At 40.9% G+C, this 19344-nt stretch overlaps 1 protein-coding gene across 1 annotated transcript in view; it reads left to right on the top strand.

Moving 5' to 3' along the window:
• The window catches only part of LDAH (lipid droplet associated hydrolase), a 131458-nt gene that overhangs the window by 67939 nt on the left and 44175 nt on the right, over nt 1–19344 (top strand). The window lies entirely within an intron of this gene.

Genomic DNA, 19344 nt, shown 5'->3' with positions numbered 1-19344 from the left:
ACTAAAACCCTTCCTACCCGATGACCGCTTTTATTTCCATGATAAATTAAATATGATAATTTTGCTCTTTTAGCAGATTCTTGCCTATATTCCATTTGTCATAATAATCAAGGCTAGAAGCAGTCTGTAGTATTGCAGAGGAATTTTGTATTTTTCCCTTGCTTATAGTTCTGAGAAAGTCGACGCAAGGATGGAAAAACGTGCTGACAGAGAATTCCTCGCTCCCTCCTCTCTCTTTCTCTTCTTCTGATACCCTGACAAGACTTTGGGATGTAGGTCTATCTTGAACATCAAATATTCCTTGTTTATTTTCATCTTTTGACAAAAATACAAAGTTTGCCTTTGTGTTCTCATTCTTCTCAGTGTGTACTTCCTAGCTCACTCATCCTTCTGGTCCTCGCTGATATCACAGGTTAAGGCTTCTTCTGCTCTTCTTTCACAGTACATTAAGTAAGCTGCTTAAAATGGCTAAAATGGTAATGGACTGAACTCCTTCCAACATCAAATGTCAGCTCAGCTTTCCTTATCTCTCTATTAACCCTTCTAGCCAAGTAGGGCTGTGGGCTTGGGTTGACTGGGTGCCTTTTTGACTTGAGTGAGTGGTGAAATATACCGCTTCCAAATGTCTGAAGTAGAGCACTTAAAAATAGAAGTCCAAGGATCTCGAGGCACTGATGGAAAATCGTATCCTTCGTTTTTCATCATCAAAATGAGATTATAATTGTAAGGCTGGTTTCTCATTCACCTTGTTCAGTCACTTTTCCTTAAACCGAATGGATTGTCGTTGAGATTTATTGGTAGGTACGGCTGTACATTGATGGCTGTGAAAGCAGTTGGTTCAAGACAACAGAAAATCTGATTCTTCATACTTTCTTTTTGTTGAGCCATCTGTCTACTTTAAGGGCATATCACTGGTTCATCATAAATGGTAGGTGTCCCAGATCATGTCTATAAGGATCACATTTACCAGTCCGTGTACCGTAAGGGTACCTGCAGATGCAATGTGGTGATCTCATGGGAGTGCTACACTGAAAAAAAATAATTCCACCGTGTACTTCCAAAATGAAAACGGAAAGAATTTCTCCTGGAAAGTGGCAGCTGCGTTCTGACATTCATGTAATGGGAGCAACTGAAAGCTTTATGGTGTGTAACTGTGACACTGCATTCCAACATAAGCTTCTCCCTGCCCTTCTTCCAACCAATAAACTATTCTTCCTCTCTTTTCACTCTCACCCCTCCTAATCTTCTTCTGTTTATATGCTTTAATCATAATAGCAACAAATCCATCCCTGCCGGTATTATCACACCGTTGCAAATTTTGGCCGTCTCCTTTGGCACTTCCCTTGTAGATGGAATGATACTGCCCACTTTGATGGGGCTTAATTCTCTATGTAAAATACTGCTCTGTCAATGAATATTTTCTCTATTAAACTATTTTCAGTCCAACAATAAGATACAGATTTTTGGGAGAACAGTTTTCTCATTATTACCTTAACCCATAAAAAGGCTTTTTCTTTTTCTTTTTTTTTTTTTCAAACATTTTGGGCAAGTCTTCAGTTACCCAAATATTTGTAGTGCAGAGTAATTTGCATTTCAGCCCTGTGAGACTTGTAAATGTAACGAACAGTCTGTGTGTTTAATATTTTTTATATTTTTAATAATTCGCAAATAGTTCGGTATGTAGACCTGACCAGTTGAGAAATAGTTTGCACTGTCTGTAGAGAACACTTCTGAGTTCTAGTCTTTTGTATGTTTAGCAGAATTCTGGACTTTGTCTGGAAAAATTCTAGGAGTACTTCTTACTGGAAAATATTTCAAGTAATGTGAAACAACAGATAATTTTTTCCTGTGCTATGACCCACTTGTAAGGTGAGGTATGGATGGTCCCTCTCCTCTTGCCATTAAAAAGGTTTCAACATTGGAAGTCAGGTATTATGGAAGATACTGACAACGTTTTGAAAGGTGTGATTGAAAACGTATTGATTACAACGGGAATTGTCAAAGGTGTCAGTTTACTTCTCAATACAAGAGGTTATTTTGTAACTACCATGATAAGTGTATTACGGCAGCCATGGTCTTCATCTGTCTATCCAAGAATAGATAAGAGAGTCTTGGTCTCTAGAGCTGGGAATGTTCTGTCTTTGGTGAGATCTACATTGACTGTAGACTGTCATATATAATGACTGAAAAATAAATCATTTGATCAGGATTTATTAATGGGGCAGAATTAAGGCCCATTACATTGAGGGAAATTTTGCCACTAGTTTCAACATGAGCAAGATCACACACCCAGCCATACAGCAGGAGGAATCACAGAGGACCAGAAGCATTCAATAGGATATCAGACATGCTGCAGTCTGTATAGGCAATCCACGAGACTCCTGGAGTGCATGGAGGATAACTTCTTATGTTAGGTACTTAAGCGATACTCGACCTGATCATCACCAACACAAGTGAGCTGATCAGTGACATCAAGACTATAGGGTCCTGCACCTGGGCTTGGGGCAATAAAGGATGAAGGGATTGAGAGCAGCCCTGAGGAGAAGGACTTAGGGGTACTGGTGGATGAAAAGCTGGACATGAGCGGACAATGTGCACTCGCAGCTCACATCACAGACTGCATGAAAAGCAGTGTGGCCAGCAGGTCGAGGGAGGTGATTCTGCCCCTCTACCCTGACCTGGTGAGACCCCACCTGGAGTCCTGTGTGCAGCTCTGGAGCCCTCAGCACAGGAAGGACATGGACCCATTGGAGTGCGTCCAGAGGAGGGCCACAAAAATGGTCAGAGGGCTGGAGCACCTTCTGTGGGGACAGGCTGAGAGAGTTGGGGTTGTTCAGTCTGGAGAAGAGAAGGCTCTGGGGAGACCTTACTGTGGCCTTTCAGTACTTAAAGAGGGCCTACAGGAAAGGTGGGGACAAACTTTTTAGCAGGGCCCGTAGCGATAGGACAAGGGATAATGGTTTTAAACTAAAAGAGGCTAGATTTAGACTAGATATAGGGAAGAATTTTTTTATGCTGAGGGTGGTGAAACACTGTCACGGGTTTCCCAGATAGGTGGTAGGTGCCCCATACCTTGAAACATTCAGGGTCAGGTTGGACGGGGCTCTGAGCAACCTGATCTAGTTGAAGATGTCCCTGCTCATTGCAGGAGGTTGGACTAGATGACCATTAAAGGTCCCTTCCAACCCAAACTATTCTATGATTATACGATTAGGGCTCTACTTTTTGGTTACGCTGCTTGTGACGACTGTTGGCAAAGGTAATTTCTTACTCTTAGCAGCTGAAGTTAGATAACTACCAAGATTTCCATGCCTCTCACTTTTTTGCTAATGAAAGATAATTACTGGCTTATTTTCAATCCATTTTAGTTCTTCTGTAATTAAACTCCGTAGAGCAAGTTTTAGTATACTCCTAATAACATTACATGAAGTTAATACTGCAGAAGCCTGATTGTGATTCACATTTTAAAAGGACTTTGTATGTCTGTTCCAATGAGTTTGGATGCAGGATTACAACATATAATGCTCAGAATCAAATTTATGCTCAGTCAGTGGAAAGTGGCCTTAAAGTAGACATAAATTTAGTCACACCTCACCTTGGCGCGAATGACACTCAGGCGTACATACCTAAGGACGTAATCATTGTACCCAGCTCTGTATTTGTCGTTACACTAAAAGCTACAGTTTGAAATACAAGTACATTTAAAAAAACGCTGGTCCTTGAATTTTGTTGCTGTCCAAGTGGAACAGCCAGAAAGCAGTTGAGGCTTGGGGCATTGAAGATGTACTTCAAATAAAAATTGGATAATGTATGTTAAATAAAGAGGGTGCCAGGACATGGGAAAACCTTGTGATCACTGTAGAGTGTTTTAAACAGATGAGAATATTGCCTGCTATTTATATCATCAGGCATAATCTGAAAGAAAATAGTAAAAAAAAAAAAGTTTTCATTCATTTGAAAAATGTGTGTTTTATAGATATTTGAATATAGTGGGTCAAATTCAGATGTTGAAGGAGGTGATGATGAAGGACTAGATGATCTCCAGAGGTCCCTTCCAACCCCTATCATTCTGTCATTCTGTAATTTCTACGATAATATTGGATATATTGAATGTAAGAAACTGTGAGTCAGTATGAGTGATAGATGGACAGACTGGGAGAAAGTATAATTTCTAAGATGGTGTGGAACAGGTACATTAACTTTTATTTTCAAGGCATCCTACTAATTGCTTTTTCTGCTAAATTATTCTCTTTGTACCACATAGAGTAGAAGCAAAGCCGTGGTAGGTACACAGCTGAATTAAGGAGACTCTTGGCTGCTGACAAAAATTGCCCATAGTTGTGTTGGTGTACACAAGGGAGCCCTGACGTTTTCCATCATCTGGGGAGCTGAGTTTTCCTGTTTTCCTGTCATTGAATAGCATCAGCTAAAACTTAACATCTACTTGTATCTTAATCTATTCCTGTCTTCTTTTTCCAGGATAGTGTGTAAAAGTACAGCACAGGTTAGCTGCCTGTCAAGTGCTTCGATATATTAATTTTGCTTCTGCATTTCATTAGTAAGGAATAACTTGGCTATTTGTAACTAGTGTATGTTCTACAGCTAAAAGAATGCCTTTGACTAACTTGTCCCAGAAATGGTGACGTACCTCAGGCAAAGAATATACCAGGGGCAGAGTATGAAAGCAGGATATGCTCCTTAGGTTTTTTTAATAATAATATTTCTCTGATTAAGTCATGAAAAGTAAGGAAAAGATTTGGCATTGTGAATGAGCCTGTAGAGTGGGGAAAGATAAAAATTCAGGTTGTCGTGGCCCATTGTATTACATTTGACTATTTCAAAAGGAAGGTACAAGAAAACTGATGGTTGGGAAAGGATGAACGAACATACACAAAAAAGAAGTTTCCTCTTGAATTTCATTAACTGTTGCTTGGCTTACGTATATTTATGTGCCATTTACAAATAGTGACTTTGTCTAATATCACTGAGGACAGTGTTGTCCATACAACTTTTAATCTTCCCTTTAAAAAAACCCACATCTTAATACGACCTTATATTTTGCAACAGTTAATACCGCAGTAGAGTACTGTGAAGCTGTGAAGATTATGTGCAGCTTCACAAGATGAATATCGTTGTGTCCTGTATCTTTCATTACCCTGTATCTTGAAAGAAGTAAATGCTGCTGAAATGTTTGGAAACAATGCATTTCTGAGGTTTTCAAGAAGATCCCAAATGTTGTTTCTTAGAGAAACTTTCTGTGGAATGTATGAGGAATTATGTATGTATGTATACTGTTTCCTGAAGAATCAATATAGCTGATACTTTACGTGTATGTCCAAATAGAAATAGCTAAAAACATTGGATATGTGGTTGTTTGAATTTGTGTTACCCTGAATCCAGCCTGTTGTTGTCTCCAAAGTTCTCTCTCTCGTAATTCAAAGCGATGGAGACATATCTAAGTTGACCAGCTCCCTTAAGGTCAGTAATAGTCTTGCAGTTTTATGCAGTGAGAAGGGGTCTGCGTGGGTTGTACCTGCGGTCACAGAGAAATGAGAGTGCTCTCTCTCTCACGCACTTTGATAATTTTCATTTTGCCTCGTTTGTTCAAATCCAGAATATGGATGGGATAGAATTGAATTGAATTGAATTGAATTGAATTGAATTGAATTGAATTGAATTGAATAGAATATCCCAATCTATTAGGCTGTACTATCAGTAATTTTAACTATAAAAACATGAAGTTAAGTATGAACAAAGGAGAATATATCAGATGCCAAGAGGCAGAGACATCCCTGACATCAGACAAAGATAAACGGAAAACAGCACTCGAACAGGAAACAGCCCTTGTCACACAGCCAACCTGAGCTTAGGATGTGATGCAACACAATATTAAGGCAATATTGTTTTGTTAAAAGTATGTTATGAATTTCTAGTTGCTTTGCTTTGCAGATCTCTAGAGGAGACATTGATTGGAGCTTGGCTACCCCTTTCCCCTGCCTCAGCTCTTGCTGACTGTGCTCTAGTTTGACCTTGGAGTGACAATCTGGCCAAGGAACAAGAGTGAGAAGGTTGAGAAGACAACCATGTCAGCAGAGCACTTGAAGGAGGCAGCCTCGCCTCTTGTACACATATTGTAAGAATTAAAAGTCTGGGTGTGCAGGAGAGGGACTTAAAATGTTATCTTCATATTCTCTGTACTTACTATTTCTTATACATCTCCCGAGTCATATTTGCACAGATAGAGTTTAAGAAAAGCCTGTTTTTCTCCCTGCATGTGTGGAGTGACAAAGTATACAGTAAAAGGCTAAGGGTCTCCATCAGTGCTGTTGTGAAGGTGGATGACATAGGTCACCATGGGGAGAACTCACACGCATTTTAGTTCGGCATAATATGGTTCAGAGGACAGAAAAGCTTAAGTACTGTCAAGTGCATACAAGGTCATTTCTAGCCAGCTGTGTTCAAGAAAGAGGAATTCAGGCTGAAATAAGTAGAGAGAAAGCCTAGGAAGATAATAGGGAACCTAAATTATGGGAGGATCTCGGGATATCTTGGCTCATTTAACCCTGTTAAACAGAAAATGTGTATATGAGTGCCTTCTATAAACATTACAAGGAGTAAATACAGAGAAAAAATAGAACTGTTATGCAATTATCTGTTATATTATATTAGAATACTTACATAGGATCAGATGACTATAAATAAATTCAGAATTTTGAAACTGGTTTCTGGACCTGAAAATATTAGATCTCAAGTAATCATCCAAATAAGTAACAGCAAGAAAACCGTATTTTTAGTGAATATGAGTGGTTAATGGAAAAGACTGTAAAAAAAGGTAAGAGAGTACCTTTGTTATGATTGCTGTAGGTTGTGCATCATGTATAGTTATATAAATTCATATATTTAAGTTATATATCATAAATGTCATTCATATATATATGCGTGTGAAATTTAATTATTAGTATAAAGTATGTCTTATATTTCGGTACCTTAACTCCAGTTTGTGGGCTTTCCCATAGTTGTCCAAGAAATACTTTTTTCCCTGGCTTGGGGTATATCTTCTGTGGCCTCGATTGCCTTCCTTGGAATCAGTAAAGACTGACCACAAGTAGACGGTGTATACAGCCTTCCCCATAACACTGAAAACTTTGTAGATGGCAACCGGTGTGTCTCGTTCACATGCTCACGATCAAAATCGTCAAAGACTTGAAGTCACAAAGGAGTCCTCCATCGGCACTGATCCCTGTGGTTTGCTTTGGTAGCATTTTCTGTTGGCTGAAAAAAAAAGTCCTTTCCTGGGATTTTTTTAATATTGTAATTTAATGAGTTCCGTATCAGAAAAGGGGGCCCACGCCAGTGGTAGTGCTGTGAGTCTGCCATCTTCTCATCCTGTGCTGGATCGTCGGGGTTTGGGGATTTGGATCTTTTTCCAAAGCATCATAAAATATGTCACTGGGTGCTGACGGATTTCTTATGGCTTGATGGGAAGGAAGTGCAGAATGGTTGTGGACTGGGTTTGATGATCAATCTTGTGCTGGAGTGTTAAAAAGTTTATTTTATTACCAGAATTCTTTGAATTAGAGAGAAGTATTTTTTTCTGTAGCGTTCTGAACTTTGTGTTTTGTTCTGATTTTTTGGAGGAGGGGTAAAAACTTTGCAGATAATGTTTGATTGGTTTTCTCCTGAAAGGATAAGTTTCTTTCCTGGGCATAACCACTCTGCAAAGCTTCTGCCAGCTTGCTGTATAACTGAAACATGCTTTTCTTTTATTTTTTTTTTTTTTATGTGGGAACCATTTACACAAAGGAGGGATAGAAAGATAAAAAACCACAACCACATTTTAAGTCAACACATTTAGTTTTCGTTCTTCCTGGATGATTAGTTTAGTCAGTGTATGTAATATGCTGTAGTCCCAGGACCGTGTAGTGACAGGAGAGAAGTGAATGTGTAAGTAGCATTATCAGGCCTTGTGTTAGCTTTTTTATAGCGTCCTGCCACAATGTTCTGGGTTTGGAAATCGAATGTCTGTCACATCCATGTAATTTCTCTCTCTTGCACCGTTCCTGTTGGGATGGTTCTATAGTTGGGGCCCGATAACTTGGTTCAGCGTAAAACTTGATGTCAACACAGACTTCTGAGACCTGCTTTAACATTTGAATTTTTTCATTTCTTCCCATCACATCTACTTATGTCACTTGTCCCAGCCAAAATATTCCAACTCTAACCATTCTGTGATTATTTTGCATCCTTTGCATTTATAGCCCTTAAAAGTTTGTGGAGTTATGGTTCTCCGCTCCGTTGGCTTTTTGCTCCCACTTTGCCAAGCTATTCATATTCCTTTCTCCAGAAATTTTATCATCCAAGCTCTTCACTAATTTTATGCTGTATTTGTGGCTGGCTTTCGGTTGTACGGAATGCAACCTGCATTGTCTCCCAGGGAGATGGAGCTTCCTCTGGCATTTGCGATGTGTTTCCTCACTATACGTAACATTAACTTGCAGAGCTTCTCTCTCACTTGCTTTCTGCACCGTATCATATTGCAAGCTTGCATGTCATTTGCCGTTCACCATCTCCCATGTGTCCTTTCAGCTGTGTTACTTGCCTGTTTTTTTCCCACTCATTCATCCTTTAGATTGTTTTTCCTGGCCATATTTAAAGATAGTGGTAGCTTCTGAGTTGGTTCTGTGAGATGAATAATTAAGATACCAAATTTAACTAAATAGAACCTCATTGTTATACTCCTTCTTTCCATTTTGGGGTTGGTTTTTTTTTGTTTGGGTTTGGGTTTTTTTTTTCTGTACTTCTGCTTGGAAAAACTGTCTTAAGTATCTTGAAGCAGATACCCAGGTTGGATCTCATAAAGCTGGTTTGGCGTGTACTGAAGCACTACATTCATTGCCAACTGCAATCTAGCTACAGAAGAGAGGTAGTGACCGTCATTATGAAATACCTCTAGCTTCTCTTCTTCTACTGCCTCTCTGTAATTTGAAGACCAGATCTGCAAACAGGGGGGTTCTTATTTTGTTCCATATGATGAAGGTCCTAATTAGAAATGTTAGGTCTTCTGTATCGTTAGTGGGAAGCAGAAGACTCTACTAGAAAGTGAGTTCAGTTCATTTGACGTCTTCTGAGTATCTGTCCGTGACTGAATTCAGTTGAGAGTCTTGTGTGATTTAAGTCTTAAATTACGCACCTCAGTTAAGGGCCAGGAGTGAACTTGGATGAAAGTGAGACAAAATGAGCTCTGAAAAGGGCAAAGGTTTATTCTCATCCATTTCCCCAGCATTTCATGGTGCGATTTCAGCAGCTATCATGAGCATGTATGTATGTAAAGACATGAGGAGTTAGTGACGGGTTGCTCTTTCCTTGCTGAGCATCTGATGAATGATGTCTTGATAACAGAAGGGAGGATCTGCATGTAATTGCCAGGGATGACAAAATCAATTATTAAATCCCTCTGAACAGTTTGAGGTATTTCTGATTGAGGGAGGTAGATACACTAAAACTAGTATCTAAATTATTTTTCTTTATAAAAAAAACCAGGGCCCATCATGTGGCTCTTGACAGCAAGTGGCACAATATAGCTTATATTCCAATAGCGAAACCTCTTCCTTTCCCCGTAGCCCCAAACATCATTGCTTTGCACAGGTCTTCTATTAAGAACAGTTCTTGGTCTGCGCTATTTTCGGTCCTGTGCCCAGAGATTGTCTTGGAACATGGTGGCTGGTTTTGACCAAAATCACGCCAGAGGACATAATAAAAAGTTTTGGTCTTGGAGCCTAGGTCCTAGCCCAGTTTAGTTTACCAGGATGGAGGCTACAATGCAAACTGGAAGCCACAAGTGTAGGTGATAAAAAATTTTCTACTAGTTTCACCTCTTTCTATTTACAGGAGGTATGCAAGGGGAAAAAATCACGTAGGATAGTCAGTAATCAGGGACTCTGATATGATAAAGCTTAGGTTATTTCTGTACTGATACCATAAAACTGTTTGTCGTATTCCTGTTCTGGTCATAGCTCAGCTCTGTGCATATGAGCCTACTTTACTGTGTTTAATTTTGAATTTTCTCTTTTACTGTAGGATGTCGTTAATATTCATGTAACCAGTGTACTGGATGGGGATCTCTAGGTTTTGCTATATTTACTCAGCAAAGACTTAGAAGCGTGTACCTGGGTGGTAGGCGTACGTGTGTGTGTGTGCGTGTGTGTGTACACGTGTGTTGGGCTTGGCATGAGCCCAAGGCAGTACCTAGACCTAATGCCTTAGAGGGAACCACACAGAAGTTGTCATGCAAAATTGGTAAATGGGTCTTATGGACTGCTTGCATGGTTTTACGCTTGGTCCTTAAAAGTACATGTTTACATACTGATGTTTTATATCTTTGGCACTACTGTCTGAATTCACAGGATCAGAGAATCTCAGATGTGTCTGTATAAAAGCAAAAAAAAAATAATCCTGACTTTTTAAATAATGTTCATCTTTAAGCACCTTGCTCTCTGCTGTTATCCTGTTGCATTTTGCTACTGCGCTCTCACCTACATAAAAAAGCTGGCTGGGTCATTGCATGCTTAAGGATGGCAATAAGTAGTTCTGCTCAACTGAACCATAATTTCTTCAGATACTGTCAGAGAAATTCTGCCTGTGAACGTCCGCACATCCTCCACGTGCCTTCACAGCCCTGCACGTGCCCGTTCCCTTGAAGAACTCGATCCCTAGCTGCATCCTCAATATGCCTATGAAAACTCTACCAGAAGGTCCTGTGATCAGGAGTCTTGATCCAATCTGTGCTCAAGCTATGAAAACTCAAATAACCCCTACTAAAGTCGACCTGGCAGACATTGCCGCGATGCTGTTAGTGGCACTCAAAAAGTTTGCCTTTCCTAGGGAATAAGAATTTCTTCTGCCCATCAGAGAAAATGTACATGTATTATTTAGAATTTTAACAGCACGTTCATAGACTAACTGTGCTTTTGTTTGGAAAACAAATTAAGCTCTGCAGGGAGCAAATTATGCTCCTCGTATACAAAGGGTTTAATTTCTTACAAAATTAAAAGAAGAATCCTTATTTCCGTCACTTAGTCTCATAGATTATACGTAACATCATGAGAAATCTGGAGTGAAAGGAACAGAAAAAAATAAATGAATCTGGTGCCAAAGTGAAAATCTGGGCACTAATAAATAGGAAATGTAGAAAATTTAAGTTGAAAGCATGAAATCAAGTGCACGTGCCCCTGCCTCGTAGCAGTTGGGAGCGGGCTTTAGAAGATGGTAACAGAATACTGTCTTGAACTAAGCAGCCACTAATGAACTAAGCCACCATGATGTTCATGCTAAAAAAATGCAAATGTTTTGACAAAATGCTGGTTATTTACATTTTTTTTACCACTTCATTTTACAGAAACAGTGTGGTTACCCAGAAAAGTAAGCTTTGGTTAGAGCAGAAGATTGTGAATTACCAGGCAGTTGTTTTAAATCTTTCTACTTTCACCATGTGTATTTTCATGTGGAGTCATGTAACTTCCTAAATTTCCATTTATTGAGCCATAAAATAAGTATGGTAAGACTCCTCTGTGGGACTTAATTCTTATAAAGCACTTGGAAATTTCCAGTGATAAGATTTTCTATTAACTGTGTTTGAGATCTTTATTCTATTATTGCCCATTTACTATGCCCAAACCTTTGTTGAGGATCACAGGAGATCCGTAAGATAAAATAGAAGAAAGTGCATGCTGTATGTTCTTAATTCACACCAGGAGGGAAATAATTTTTTGTCACTTGTGTTCACTCTTCAGTTCTCTTGCTGCCATGAAATCACGTGGGTTGGTTGATACCGAGCTGTGACAGGCAGCTTGCGGATACAGCAAACCAAATGGCATCTTGAGCAACTGAAGAGGAAATTACTCACGGTTTTAAAATATAATTCTGTATTATATATATATATAATATTGTATTGTGTATTATGCTATGCTATGCTGTGCTGTGCTATGCTATACTATACTATACTATATTATATTATATATAATTCATGACTGAGCAAAGTGAATGGCCAAGTCCAGAAAGTCCCGCTCTGGTGAGAGGAGAGCTCAAGCCCACGCTGTCTGATTTGTCCTGTGTGGTTCGTTTTTTCCTTGGAAATCTGCTTGGCACAGCTGTGGTAATAAAGCAGGGGATACTTCCCTGACCCTCGTTGTTTTGCCTGCAGGTTTCTGCATACTTAGTAAAAGAAATTGTGATTGATGTGGCACTCCATGTCAAGGGTAAACGGTAGATTACCATTAAGTGCATCATTACGTTATCTTTCAAAAATTTACTAGGTTTCACCTGACAGATAATAGCTTTTCCTCTGCCAACACAACAGAGGAAGAGTAAACTAATATATGGGATGAGCCAAAATATATCAAAAGAAGTGTTGCTTTTGACAGAGAAAGAGCTTTTGCATTTCGTAGGGTTTTGAAGGAATTTTACATAAAGCCGCCTCGCTCGTTTTCTTTCCAGCCCTGTGATTTGCCGTCGTGCACGCAGTGATGCTATTGCTGCGGAGCAGGGACGTTGTGGCTGCAGGGTCTGCGGGGCTGTGGCTGCACAACTCTACTTGGCTGCTTCATTGGCCAAAGAGGCCAATGGCATCCTGGGGTGCATCAAGAAGAGTGTGGCCAGCAGGTCAAGGGAGGTCATCCTCCCCCTCTACTCTGCCCTGGTGAGACTGCATCTGGAGCACTGTGTCCAGTTCTGGGCTCCCCAGTTCAAGAAGGACAGGGAACTGCTGGAGAGGGTGCAGCAAAGGGCTACCAAGATGATGAGGGGACTGGAACACCTCTCTTATGAAGAAAGGCTGAGGGATTTGGGTCTTTTCAGTCTGGAAAAAAGACAACTGAGGGGGGATCTTATCAATGCTTATAAATACTTAAAGGGTGGGTGTCAGGAGGATGGGGCCAGGCTCTTTTCAGTGGTGCCCGGGGACAGGACAAGAGGTAATGGGCACAAACTTGAGCGTAGAAAGTTTCACCTAAACATGAGGAGGAACTTCTTTCCTTTGGGGGTGGCAGAGCCCTGGCACAGGCTGCCCAGAGAGGTGGTGGAGTCTCCATCTCTGGAGACATTGCAAACCCACCTGGACGCGTTCCTGTGCCACCTGCTCTGGGTGACCCTGCTGTGGCAGGGGGGTTGGACTAGATGGTCTCCAGAGGTCCCTTCCAACCCTACCATTCTGTGATTCACCAAGCATCGACCAGAACAATGGCTCGGTTATAAAACATAATAGATCGCTGCCTTGCTTCTGCCTGCTGGTTTGATCTCTGGTGTTCCTTGTGGGCTCCGAGTTGCATAACTGGTGCAAAATCTGAGACGTATATTCTTTTTGTTGGTGATTATTATATTACCTGTTTCTGCACCCCCGATGATTAAGAACAGGTTATGCAGCAGGAACAAATACTTTCCGGAACCTTCCCCACTCAAAAGTCAATGTGAGCCTTCAGCGACTGCTGCTTCTGCCATTAAAGCAGAGTGAGCCAGCGGGTTATTTCTGAGGACGTTTTACTTTCTGATGGTGTAGGAGGGATAGTTTCTTCAGTGGGTCAGAGTCTTGTTGTTTTACGATGTTGGTAGAGAGATCTGAACGTGCCCGTGAGGTGTCATGGGCAGGGACGGTCTGTCCGTTGAGGGCCAAGGTAAGGAACTGAGAAAGCCTGGCCGTAATTGATGGATTCAACTACTTGGGGTCTTTTCTGAAACAAATCTTTAAAATGGCTCCTGCTCGCTTCTGTCAGTCAGCGTCTGCCTTTTCATGTCCCACCTGCTTTTCTCTCCCATTTTGTTTCTCATGGCAAAACATCACTGTCTGTGAAGAGCAGGGGGCACAGTGTGACCACTCTCTCCGGGCCCTCCGCTGAGGTCTCTGGGTGGCCTCAGGAAGGGACACACCTGAGGTGCCTTGATTTGTAACCGCCATTTCTTGTGCATAATCAAAACTGCCTGATTTCAAAATTATTGAGCTCCTCTTGTTTGCGTCACAGGAGTTAACAGCTCTGAAAATCATGTCGCTCTTGAATGACTGGTTGTAAGTGACATCCAGTTTGTAAGCATTGTGTTATATCCTCAGTGCCGTCCTTTACCAGTCCCTGTCACAAGTAGTATTACCCGCTCAAACTTCAAATTGTAGCTGGCAAATGTATTTCAACTCTTTCACTAGAAGGCATTAATGGAAAATATTACTTTGGGGGTTTCTTTGGCTTGATCTGATTTGCATACTTTTAGCATTTTTCTAAAGAAGCCATTTAAAGATTTTGCAAAAATCCTTCGCTGGTGCGGTTGAGACTATTAAATTGTGCAGTGATAAACAACAATCTGTTGTAGATTTAATTGTTTGTCTTTTTGTACTTTGTTCTCATATTAATCAAAACAAGAAAAACCTCCAACTGTTCCTGCAAATCCAAAACCATGTTGACGTAACCATTATCCAGTGAAGACTTGAAGGTACTCAGTTGTCACCTTGTCGTCTTGTTTTAGATTAAAAGTTGGATAGAAAGCCCAATGGTACAGGAACATATATGTTCTTTATGTCAGTAGTTTGGAGGAAGCCTTTGTTGTATTCTTTAACATTTATATGAAGCAGGGATATAATCATAGAATCATTGTTTTGGTTGGAAGAGACCTTTAAGATCGTCAACTCCAACCATTAACATAGCACTGCCATGTTACTACTAAACCATGTCCTTCAGCATCACATCTGCCCATCTTCTAAATACCTCCAGGGATGGCGACTCCACCACTTCCCTGGGCAGCCTGTTCCAATGCTTGACAACCCTTTTGGTGAAGAAATTTTTCCTAATATCCAATCTAAACCTCCCCTGGCACAACTTGAGGCCGTTTCCTCTTGTCCTATTGTCTGTTACTTCAGAAAAGAGACTGGCCCTCACCTCTCTCCAACCTCCTTTCAGGTAGTTGTAGAGAGCAATCACATGAAGTGAATTGTACTCATTTAAGGATCCTGCCTGAACAAAGCTCCTTGGTCAATGCCCTGCTTTCCGGGAATGGGCATTTAATATTCTTTGCCTTGAGGGCTCACTTTTCCTATGAATTAAGTAGTTTCTCATCCCTCTGTGTTGTAAATCTACTGTGCAGGTGAAAAGTACCTGAAGCTGATGGACTGATAGCTCTAGACACCAAAGTATATAACCAGTGGCAAAAGTGAAGCTCCAGAAGTCCCCACACCTTCCTACTATGGTGTGCGTTGAAGGAATAAAGGGCAGAACATCCTGAGGGTTCAGGCTGGTTTGTTCTCTGGACACATGCTCAGGCCATGCCCTGTTCATGTTTTCAGTGATACATATAGAATCGTAGAATCATAGAATTGTCTAGGTTGGAAGGGACCTTTCAGGTCATTGAGTCCAACCATCAACCTAGCACTGACAAAACCATAACCAAACCATGTCGCTTAGGCTGCTTGACTAGGGACTAGGAGCTGCCTCGGCACCCACATTGAATTATGTGAAGAGCTTGCAGATAATGATAGCTTTTTGTTGTTAACAAGATCTGAAACTTCTGAGACACTGCATCGTATTATAGTCCCTTGAACCATTCAGGTCTCGAGCCCTGTGTAATTTAAAGAGTTAAAAATTAATGATGAAAGTAGAAGCAGCTGCCTGGTGACTAAGCCAAAGAGCAGCTATGAATTGCACATTGAACTTCAATGTGTGCGTCATCCTAAGTGTTGAAATCTTGCAATTTAATAGCATGTTAAATAAATAACTGTTAAATAAGTTGAATAACAGTTTTACAAATATTGTTTATTGTCACAACAATCAACAGTGACAATTCCAGTATAATGTAAAGAATACATGTACTATTTTTATCAGGTCAACCAAAGCACAGCATGGGGAGGTGATGTGACCCACACAGCTCTCAGTGACTTGTGGGCACAGGGCGTGTTTGCCTTCAGTAGATTCACTGGCCAACTTTCTGAAATCCCCAGATCCGCTCAAGTCTCTGTGACTAGCGTCTCTAGTTGCCCAGCTCTCTGCCTTGCCATGGGCTTAGCCCATAAAAAACACGGGCCTTTGAACTGGGAACAGTTTAAACCAGGTGAATCTGGATTTCTCTCTCTAGATATGTGTAATATTTTTTGTGTTTTGACTGGTTGTTATCACAATAAACTTCTATTGTTAAATATGAGAAGTTTTTCCATAAATAAAGGGTCATTAACCTTTACACATTACTTAACGGTACGTACCGTGGCATTCATAGGTGTGTCAATACCTGGTGCTTACGATAGGCGATGTCCCCCATCTTCAGAATGACTGGTCTTATAATTATTCTGCAAGTTGTAACTTGAATATAGTTTGTGCCCTCTGCTAGATTTCAGCTAGTGTAAATTGCACATAGATAGGGTCCTGACAATTGAAAAGTAAAAAAGAAAATTGAAGAGCATTTGAATCTCATTTATTTCCTTCATTTTACCTGTATATTTCTACTTCACTTATTTCGAGATACAAATACGACATACTTTTTCATGAAAACGTGTGTCATTATAATAAAATATGTTAAATCTGTTGTTTTCACAGTGGTATTGCAAAGAAATGGAACTACATCTTCAGGCGATTCTGCAGGCAAATGCCCATTTCAGAATCCTGGCTCAGGAATCTAGCAATAAACTAAGAAATAGTTGATAAGTGTTTGAAAAAAATACAAGTTTTACATTTCTCTATTATTATCTGCAAAATATTAAAAAAGAAATTCAAGAAAATTATCCTCCACCTTACCACCATCTTTTCAATTTGTGTGCCGATAAAAAATGCAGGAATGCACAGGTCATTGTTACAGCTTTCTTGGTTTGTCCTTTTTCCTCCCAGGTTCAGCAGCCTCCCCAGCGGTTAGCAGAGCACTCCAAGCAACTAATCCTGTATCTATAAACTGTAATGTCAAAGGATTAATGTGTGCCTGGGAACACGGGTCAAATCTGCTTTAGATCACAACAGTTTGAGTTCAGCTCCTAGCTGAAATATCACAAAACTACCATATAATTTTGTACAAGTCGTGCATTCCTCTACTTCAGCTGCTGGTTGCCTTTAATAAAAAGAGGCCCAGGATTGATTTCCCTGAGAATGTATTTTTCTTTGTCTAAAACCAAAGTAGTATCAGCTGGAAAGCAGAAAGATTTCTTAAAATAGTTCTGTAATAGATATAAATAGCACTTTCAAAGTCCACTTTTAAAATAGTGTAGAAAGTACAGGATGGCAAGTTACTGATATTTCCTGAATTTCTTCTGCTTGCACTGTGGAGGACTGGGGAAGTGATTGTCCCCCTGTACTCGTCACTGGTGAGGCCCCACCTCGAGTACTGTGTCCAGTTTTGGGCCCCTCACCACAAAAAAGACACTGAGGTGCTGGAGCGTGTCCAGAGGAGGGCAACGGAGCTGGTGAGGGGTCTGGAGCACAAGTCTTGTGAGGAGCGTCTGAGGGAGCTGGGGGTGTTCAGCCTGGAGAGAAGGAGGCTGAGGGGAGACCTTCTCGCTCTCTACAACTGCCTGAAAGGAGGGTGCAGAGAGGTGGGGGTCGGTCTCTTCTCCCAAGTAACAGGCGATAGGACAAGTGGAAATGGCCTCAAGTTGCTCCACGAGAGGTTTGGACTGGGTATTCGGAAAAAAGTTTACACTGAAAGGGTTGTGAAGCATTGGAACAGGCTGCCCAGGGAAGTGGCTGAGGCGCCATCCCTGGAGGTATTTAAAAGACGGGCAGACATAGTGCTTAGAGATGTGGTTTAGTGATGGTTTTTGTCAGAGTTAGGTTGATGGTTGGACTAGATGATCTGAAAGGTCCCTTCCAACCCAGGCGATTCTGTGATTCTATGATTCTGTGCTACGTTACAGTGCCCAGACCTTGTGAGCGTCTCTGGGTGGCATGCCCTGCCTGCCGCTGGGTAGCTGCTGAGACCAGTGGCGCTGGTCGTCATCAGCTGAGTCTCATTTAACAGCAAAGGCAATTATTTTAAAATATTTTTTACTAAAATATCAATCTAATTTGTGCAATAAGTAGAATATGTGCAGTAAGCAGATGTATATAACTACATCTGTTTTATTTATGTTGAGTCACCAACAAAGCACAGCAATTTATACCTAATTATGTAATATCCAGAATCTCTCTTACTTTGCTTTCTTGGTACTTCCGTTAGGTACTGTAGTCATGTGTCTTTGACGGGTTTTCCTGTAAGAGTTCTTGTAATATGTTTTTACTTTCCAGTAAAAAGTGGCAGGTATCCTTTTATAATATTTGTTTCATCTTAACTTTGAAATGTAATTGAGAGTAAGTCTATCAATTCCCTTTCGGTTAACGTGGGTGGAGTTTTTAAATAATGTCATTCTATTTTAAGGCTACAGTGTATTCTATTATCATAACATAAAATAATTACCAGCTATAGAATATGTCTATCTCAGTATATAAAATCCGATATCGTGCACCACTGTACACATCTTAGTGAAGGGACTGTGTGCTTAGACTCTTGTTCTGACCAGATTTACCTATATTGAACTGCAAATTAAAAACCCCGTGTGTTGTCAAAGTGTGAAGATACTGTCACGGTGGCCGACATCTTTTAATTTGGTTGTTTGGTTTACGTGGAGAAAATAGTTTGCCAGATGAAATAAAAAGCAGTGTAGCTTTGGTGACGTAAAAAGCCCTCCTGGTCTGCAGCGAGGGTTCCTGCCTGCTGCCCTCTGGTGGGGTCACCTCCTCCTGGAGCAAGGGGCTGTGGTCATGCTCCTGGGCCCTTCTTTCAAAACCGATACGCCCAAGCATTTCATAACCACGTTCTTCGTTGCTTCGTCTTTGTCATGGTTTAACCCCAGCCAGCAACTAAGCACCACGCAGCCACTCATGCACTCCCCCCCAGTGTCATGGGAGAGAGAATTGGGATATTAAAAGCGAGAAAACTCATGGGTTGAGATAAAGACAGTGTAATAGGTAAAGCAAAAGCCGTGCACAAGCAAAGCTAAACAAGGAATTCATTCACTGCTTCCCATGGGCAGGCAGAGGTTCAGCCATCTCCAGGAAAGCAGGGCTCCATTATGGGTAAATATTTACTTGGGAAGACAAACACCATCACTCCAAATGTCCCCCCCTTCCTTCTTTTTCCCACAGTTTTTATTGCTGAGCATGGCGTCATATGGTATGGAATATCCCTCTGGTCAGTTGGGGTCAGCTGTCCCAGCTGTGTCCCCTCCAACTCCCTGTGCACCCCCAGCCCACTCACTGGCGGGGTGGTGTGAGGAGCAGAAAAGGCCTTGGCTCAGCAATAACTAAAACATCCCTGTGTTATCGACGCTGTTTTCATCTCAAATCCAAAGCATAGCCCCAT

Source organism: Chroicocephalus ridibundus, chromosome 3, assembly GCF_963924245.1.
Source record: "Chroicocephalus ridibundus chromosome 3, bChrRid1.1, whole genome shotgun sequence".
In the NCBI taxonomy this organism is placed as follows: domain Eukaryota; kingdom Metazoa; phylum Chordata; class Aves; order Charadriiformes; family Laridae; genus Chroicocephalus; species Chroicocephalus ridibundus.
This window is presented reverse-complemented; position numbering and strand designations above follow the sequence as displayed.